General features: G+C 41.1%; 1 pseudogene; it reads left to right on the top strand.

Annotated features, from left to right (window-relative positions):
• The first annotated feature begins 612 nt into the window (after positions 1-612).
• LOC110595749 lies at positions 613-967 on the top strand (annotated as a pseudogene).
• Positions 968-6,666: the final 5,699 nt, after the last annotated feature.

Here is a 6,666-nt window from a genome sequence, read left to right as displayed (position 1 = left end):
TTCTAATAGAAGTCATAAACAGAGCAGTACAAGGTCTGACAATTAAGTTCACGGACTTGCCACCTGTGTTTATGTTGACAGCACAGTACAGATAACTCAGTAAGGTTTCATAACCTTGGTATATCAGTGTCTTGCAGCTGTGTATATGTCAACATGTGGTGGTGTCTTGCTGAGTGGCGTTCATTATTGTTGTTACATGTTTTTGTATGCCATCATGAGAATGTCAGAGCTTGAACAAGAGCAACGAACAATCACTGAATTTCTTGTTCAATTTGGCAAGAGTAGAAGTGAAGTCAGGGATATGTTAGTCCGAGTTCATGGGGATAATGCCATAAAGAAAATGGCAGTGTACAAATGGATTAAATGTTTTTCTGAGGGAAGAGAAAGTGTCACTGATGAAGAAAGGTCAGGATGCCAGTAATGAGCAGAACTGACAAAAACATTGCAAAAATTCATCGAATTGTTTGTCAAAATCATCGGCTGATTGTGAGAAGCATAGTAGACTAAATAAACATCAGTAGAGAAACAATCAGGAAAATCTTGGCATGAGAAAGGTATGTGCAAAAAATTATCCCAAAGCTCCTTCAGAATTGCTATGTAAAGGTATTCAGAATGGTCCAGCATTTGACATATCATCACAGGCTTTCCTACAGTTCAGCCTGTAACAAAACTAGGCTGTCCCGAACCCCTGGTAATAGGATTGTTTACCTATATACCAAGAAAGTTGGGAAAGCATCGAAGTCTGTGGGTGGTATGCACCCAGGCAGACTTTGAGGGGTTCATGCTATGAGACCTGAAGTTCTTATGAGGTTGTCCGAAACAAAAAAAGTGTGTCAGCAGGGCCTATGGTGGTTCCATGTGTACAAAATGTGTTTGTGACAGGATCAAGTGTGCTTTCCTTATCAAGGAGCAAAAAATCGTTGTGAAAGTGTTGAAGGCACAAGCATAGTGTCAGAAAGCAAAATAAAGAAATGAAGCTTTTTTTCCTGTAATAAAATTTTTACACAAATGGTTCCAAAAGAGCCCTTGCATCACAACAATGCACTAGCTCACACAGTATTGTCTGTGAAGATTTTAGCCAGTAAGCAACTTTTTGCTTCACCCTATGATAAAGGAAATATTGAAAGGAAGACATCTTGATGACATTCAGCACATCAAGGGTAATATGACGACAGCTCTGATGGCCATTCCAGAAAAAGAGTTCCAAAATTGCTTTGACAACTGGACTAGGTGCTGGCATTGGGTGCATAACTTCCCAAGGGGAGTACTTCAAAGGTGTCTGTAGTGATACTCAGCAATGAGGTATGTAGCACGTTCTAGGATGAGTTTGCAAACTTAATTGTCAGACCTCGTCATCCCAAGTAGGGAGGTGATGAGTTCCAGTGAGGACAGGGACAGAGGTAAGGGAAGGAGAGTCTGGAAGAAAAGGGAACGTGGTTGCTGTTTGAATAACATGATCAAGAATGAAGCTCACACAAATGTGTATGGCAGCAGAGAACTGGATAAAGTGAGAGAATGGGGACACGGACATCGGAGGAAACATCACTACTGAAAGAGAGAAGGGCAAGGCCAAGGCTCTGAAAAGATAAACAAATGAGTTCACCAATGAATTATGGGACTAACCTCCACGTTCATACAAACCCAAACTTGCCAATCTCTTTTTCACCTGAGACCAAAGATTTGCACACATCATCTCAGAAAGAAATGTCCTCGAGTTCCTATTCCGAGCAAAAACCAAATTTCCTAGGTAAGAATAAAAGGGTAGGGGAGTCACAAATGTATAAAAAGATGAAGGAGTTCAAGAGAAGGGCATGATTCTGGTGAATTAGAAAAAACATCCCCTAAAAAGTGGACTTGCTCCAAGTAGCAGGAGAGAATTATCTCCAAAGTGTTTTTTCATACACAATTTTTATTCTCAATATGATTGGAGAGACAAGGCTGTTCTGGAAAGAGAACATCATCTTGAGGTCAGTGAAAATTGCTTTCGGTGGAAAAGCTATTACCAAATTTTAAAAGACAATAAAAGAGTTTAATAAGGTGTCTGGTTACAAAATAAATCTATAAAAATCAATAGCTTTGTTTTACACCAATAATAACCTGACAGAAAATGTAAGGGGAGGAAAATTCCATACACAATCATAGCAATAAATATGAAATACACAGAACAATCCTCATGAGGTGTGTTGATATCCTGGATGAACACTTTAAAATTTACTTGCAGAGAGGAGAAGACAGGCCATGTTCATTAAAGGGAACAATTGATATTGTAGTCTCAATTTTCCCTGTTTTAATTCTCATTACACTTGTATTAATTTGCTCTGGTGTCTGTATTCCCCATTATGCTGTAAACTTAATGATGGCAAAGACTCTTTTATTCCTTTCTATGAGCATCTCCAAGTACATAGCCAAGTTCCTGGTACACAGCAGGTGTTCAATAAGCACTGGTTGGATTAATGAGTGAAGATGGAGCGGACCATAAATTTAAATTGTCTTAAAGGGGCTTCCAGAGAATCAAAGATTGAGCCCTGAATCAAAAGAATCATTTCAAATAATAGTGCTTCAAAGACTATTGAGAATTTAATCCTGTCAATGTGGTATTCCTGAAGCCTCAATAAAGAGTATAAATCTCAACACATTTCAGCATATTTCCTGGACTTGGGTAAAAGTGGCAAAGGATGCTTTCAAGAAAAATTCATGTGAAGCAGCAATGGACAGAAGGCCCCTCTGATTTTGTTTAAGCAGTTACGGGGGCTCCTTGAAATGTTCCAGAAACTTCTTGGAGAATGGTAATGCCACCAGGACTTACGTTGATTACATTGACAATGTAATGGAAGGAAACACTTGTTCTTGGAAACCAAATCTAACCTAGGAACTGCAGCCCTTTCTACCTTCTTAGAGGTAGGAGTTGGAGAACATAATCTGCAGAGTTGTGGAACTAAGTCTCTATTCCACCCCTTCGTCTTGACACTGGGAGGAAGGGAGGAGGAGCTACTCTGGCAACAGATGCCCCATTACTTACTAGAGGACACTGAAGAGTCTTCAATCTGCAAAGACAGGCCTAGAAACTATTATTGGAGGCAAGAAATCATACCGTGCATAACTCTTCTGCCTATGAAAAGGATCTTCTTTGAGGAAGGACATAATATGAGCAGAGGAGAAAGTCAGAGAGCAAACAACATGGCAGGACGCTAGAGCCCCTGTGGGTGAGAATTTTCAAGGATTATAGAAACCAGAAGTCCCAGTGCTCAATTACATCAGTCCCATAAATAAAAGATTGCATGAATTGAAGAAAAGGAGTTCCATGTGTAGAGGTTTTGAGTTCTGCCAGAAGTTACAGGGTTCTATCATAGGGAAACTGGAGAAGGAAAGGAAGGGGGCTGAGGGGCAGGGTTTGATAAGACAAGGACTTAGTGAAACTTACAAGAAAGTGCCAAGAAGGCCCTGTCTGAGCCAAGGCCACCCTAGCAACCTTACTAGTCATGCAGGATGGGGACAGCCTTGCCATTCTATGCAGGACAGACCACGCTGGAACCTCTAGAACCCAAGGCATTTGCAACCTGGAGCTTGATTGTAAGTTACTGAGAAACAATCTAGAATGGAAATATGACAGATGAAGGCCGATATGAAAGAATCTGGGATGTTTGAGCTTAAAAAAGAAGTCCTGGAGTGGACAAGATGGCCATTTCCAAAACATGAACAGGAATGTGCTTATTATTGTTATGATTCTGGAGAAGAAATTGAGGTAAAAAAAATGGAAGTGGCAGGGAGAAGCAACTTGGTTCAATATAAGGAAAATATTTCTGGCAATTAGGGAAGATGGAAAGTGACTTACTGTGAACAACACAAGCTCCTCTCTCACTAGGTAAGGTGGGGAGGACGGAGAAGGTTTGAGGAGGGAATCGAGGTGTAGTGAGATGAGATGAGCTGCTTCCACAGGATCCCCTAATTGGAATTCTCTAAGCATCCCAGCATGAATACTAACCCCAAGTGCCCATCATGGGAGATAACGCTCCTCACACACAGGAGGCAGCTCCTTGCTGCAGTAATGTTTGAGCACTTTGGGAAGCATCTCTGGCTTGTAAGAATGGACAACCTTGAGTGAACAGTCAGATAAAACCCTTACTGATGATCAGGTGGGCTCTTCCCCAGGGGAGAGGTTTTCAGAGCATCTGCTTTCCTGAGTCATTGACTTAAAGTCATAGAATGGAGGAAACTCTGGGTATTCCCCTATGCAGGATAGCTCTGTGTTCTCAGACTTGCCTAAGGGGCATTTGTGCTGAGAGCTAGTAGGTTTGGATGAGAGGGCTGTAGGAGCAAAAAGCAAAAGGCTACCACCGAGGGATCTTCACAAACTGAAGGTGCAAAAAGACAAATTGTGACTGATTTCAGGGAAGCTTTGCTTCTCTCCTCCGGTGCAGCAAGAGCAAAGGGAAGTGGTGCTAAAATCAGTGATTGTGTCAGTGGTGAGAAAATTGTCATTGACTACCATGCTCAGAGGCTCAACAAAGCCAGCTCCCATTGGCCAGAATAACTCCCCATCCCCATCCAAGCTGTCATTGCAGTTACCACAGGGCCAGGTGCAGAAAACCTGAAGTCTCTAATTTCAGAGAGAAGTTTTCACGGTGATAAGCAGCACTAGAGCGACCTCAACCTTGACCTAAAGAAGACAGACTCTGGAGCAAGAGTTCTAAAATATCCCTGTGGATACCCAGGTCAGGCATGGTGGCTTACACCTGTAATCTCCGAGCTTTGGGGGGTCGAGGCCAAAGGATCACTTGATGCCAGGAGTTTAAGACCAGCAGCATAGTGAGACCCTGTCTCTACAAAAAAATTAAAAATTATCTGGGCATAGCGGCGCACTCCTGTCATCCCAGTTACTCAGAAGGCCGGGACGAGAGGATTGCCTGACCCCAGGAGCTAGAGGCTGCAGTGAGTTATGACTGCACCACTACACTCCAGCCTGGGTGACAGAGCAGAACTCTATTTCTAAACAAACAAACAAAAAGTATTTATTTGACTTTTTGTATTGTGAATGCCCTTGGTTTTATTTTGCCTGTTCCCAGCACCCACCTCCTTTCTCAAAAACTGGTTTATATAACGTTTGAGTCTCACAAACTGTTTCAAGCACCATGCTTCAGGGTGAAACTGGCTCTCAAATGATCCAAGGCAAGGAAGAATTGAACAGCTAAATAGGATTTGGAAGTTCCAAAGAGTAGGCTGAGTAACATATTTAGAGTACTACCATCTAAAATTTTCTGGATCCTTGGACACAATAGTACAGGGAAAATGTGGTTTATGTAGCTAATCATTGTTTAGATGAGTATAAAAAGAATATTGACTGGCTCACATTAAGAGAAGTTCTACTGCAAAAGTATCTCATCTACACGAGGCTAACTTGAGGCTCTTTTAACATGATTGAGTTAAAGGATTTCAAGAGAAAAGAAATGAACAGTGTAATTTTCTATGATTGCTCCTACTATTATGCTTAAAGTGACATGTTTATTTCTATTTTAATAAAAGATAGAAGCTCTTAAGCGTGAAACAGCTGGGTTTAGAGAGGGTTTGATTAATTAAGCAAGTAAATGCTTCACAAAAACACTCTACCATTTGGTTAAAAGATAGTCGCTGCTCAGGAGAGGGCTGCAAGTGTAATATTGAAAAATACCATTTCACTGAAAACAGTATGTTGATGGAAAGTGAATTGAACCCCATAATCAAATTTGTCATTGTAAAGTAGGCTGGTTTTCTCCCCTAGCAGACATTAATTGAATACAAACAGTCACACTATGTTTTCAGTCTACAGTTAAAATTATTTTAATTTCCTACAAGTCTTACAGCTTTGGAAAGAAGACAGGAGATTTTGGAAAAGAGCACTATGCTTTTCATTCTGCGTACCTGAGACATTTATATACTACCAGTCTAACCTTAGTGAAATATAGATAGAAGATAGATAGAGAGATAGATCTTTGAGATACAGATATCTATCTATCTATATAGATATCTATATTTATATTTATATATCTCTCCAAGATTTTGCAAGGGACAAAAACCAACTCTAAGTAACGTAAGTAGAAAAGGGAAATTATTGGCTTTTGAATCCTTAAAACAGAGTGAAGGCTGCAAAAGCTACACTGCATTCAGGTGACCTCTCCCTCTCTCTCTCCCTCTCCCTCCTTTTGTCTCTCCCTTTCCCTCTCATATACATACACACGCACACACACACACACACACTCTTTCTCTGAGTTGGCCTCATTCCATCTGGCCAACTGGTCCTATAAGTCTACTGTATACCACAGAGAACTTTATCTTACAACTTTACTATCTTGACCAAACAAGACAGAGACTTCTCACAAGGAATAACTCTAATTGGGCACGGGAGGTCAAAAGCCCATGACTTAACCAATTACCAAGGCCCAGTGCATGGGTACCTTGACTGGCTACCCCCCAGAACAATATGTTTCAAGTAGGAGTAATAGAAGTCCTCTAAAAAACAGGTGTGATTTTCTGAGAAGATAAAACATTATCACACCATGCTGGCAAAATTTCTATTCTACCTTTTTTTTAGGAGCACAGACACAAAAGGCACAGGGAGCCGAGGTGATTCACTCCAGATCTGGGCTGCCCAACATGGCGGCCACCAGACACATGTGGCTAAGAGCCCTTGAA

The sequence above is a fragment of the Carlito syrichta genome, unplaced genomic scaffold (assembly GCF_000164805.1).
Source record: "Carlito syrichta isolate Samal-C Ts95f unplaced genomic scaffold, Tarsius_syrichta-2.0.1 Scaffold303990, whole genome shotgun sequence".
Taxonomy (NCBI): domain Eukaryota; kingdom Metazoa; phylum Chordata; class Mammalia; order Primates; family Tarsiidae; genus Carlito; species Carlito syrichta.
Note: the sequence above shows the minus strand (reverse complement) of the source record. Positions and strands in the feature narration are given on the sequence as shown.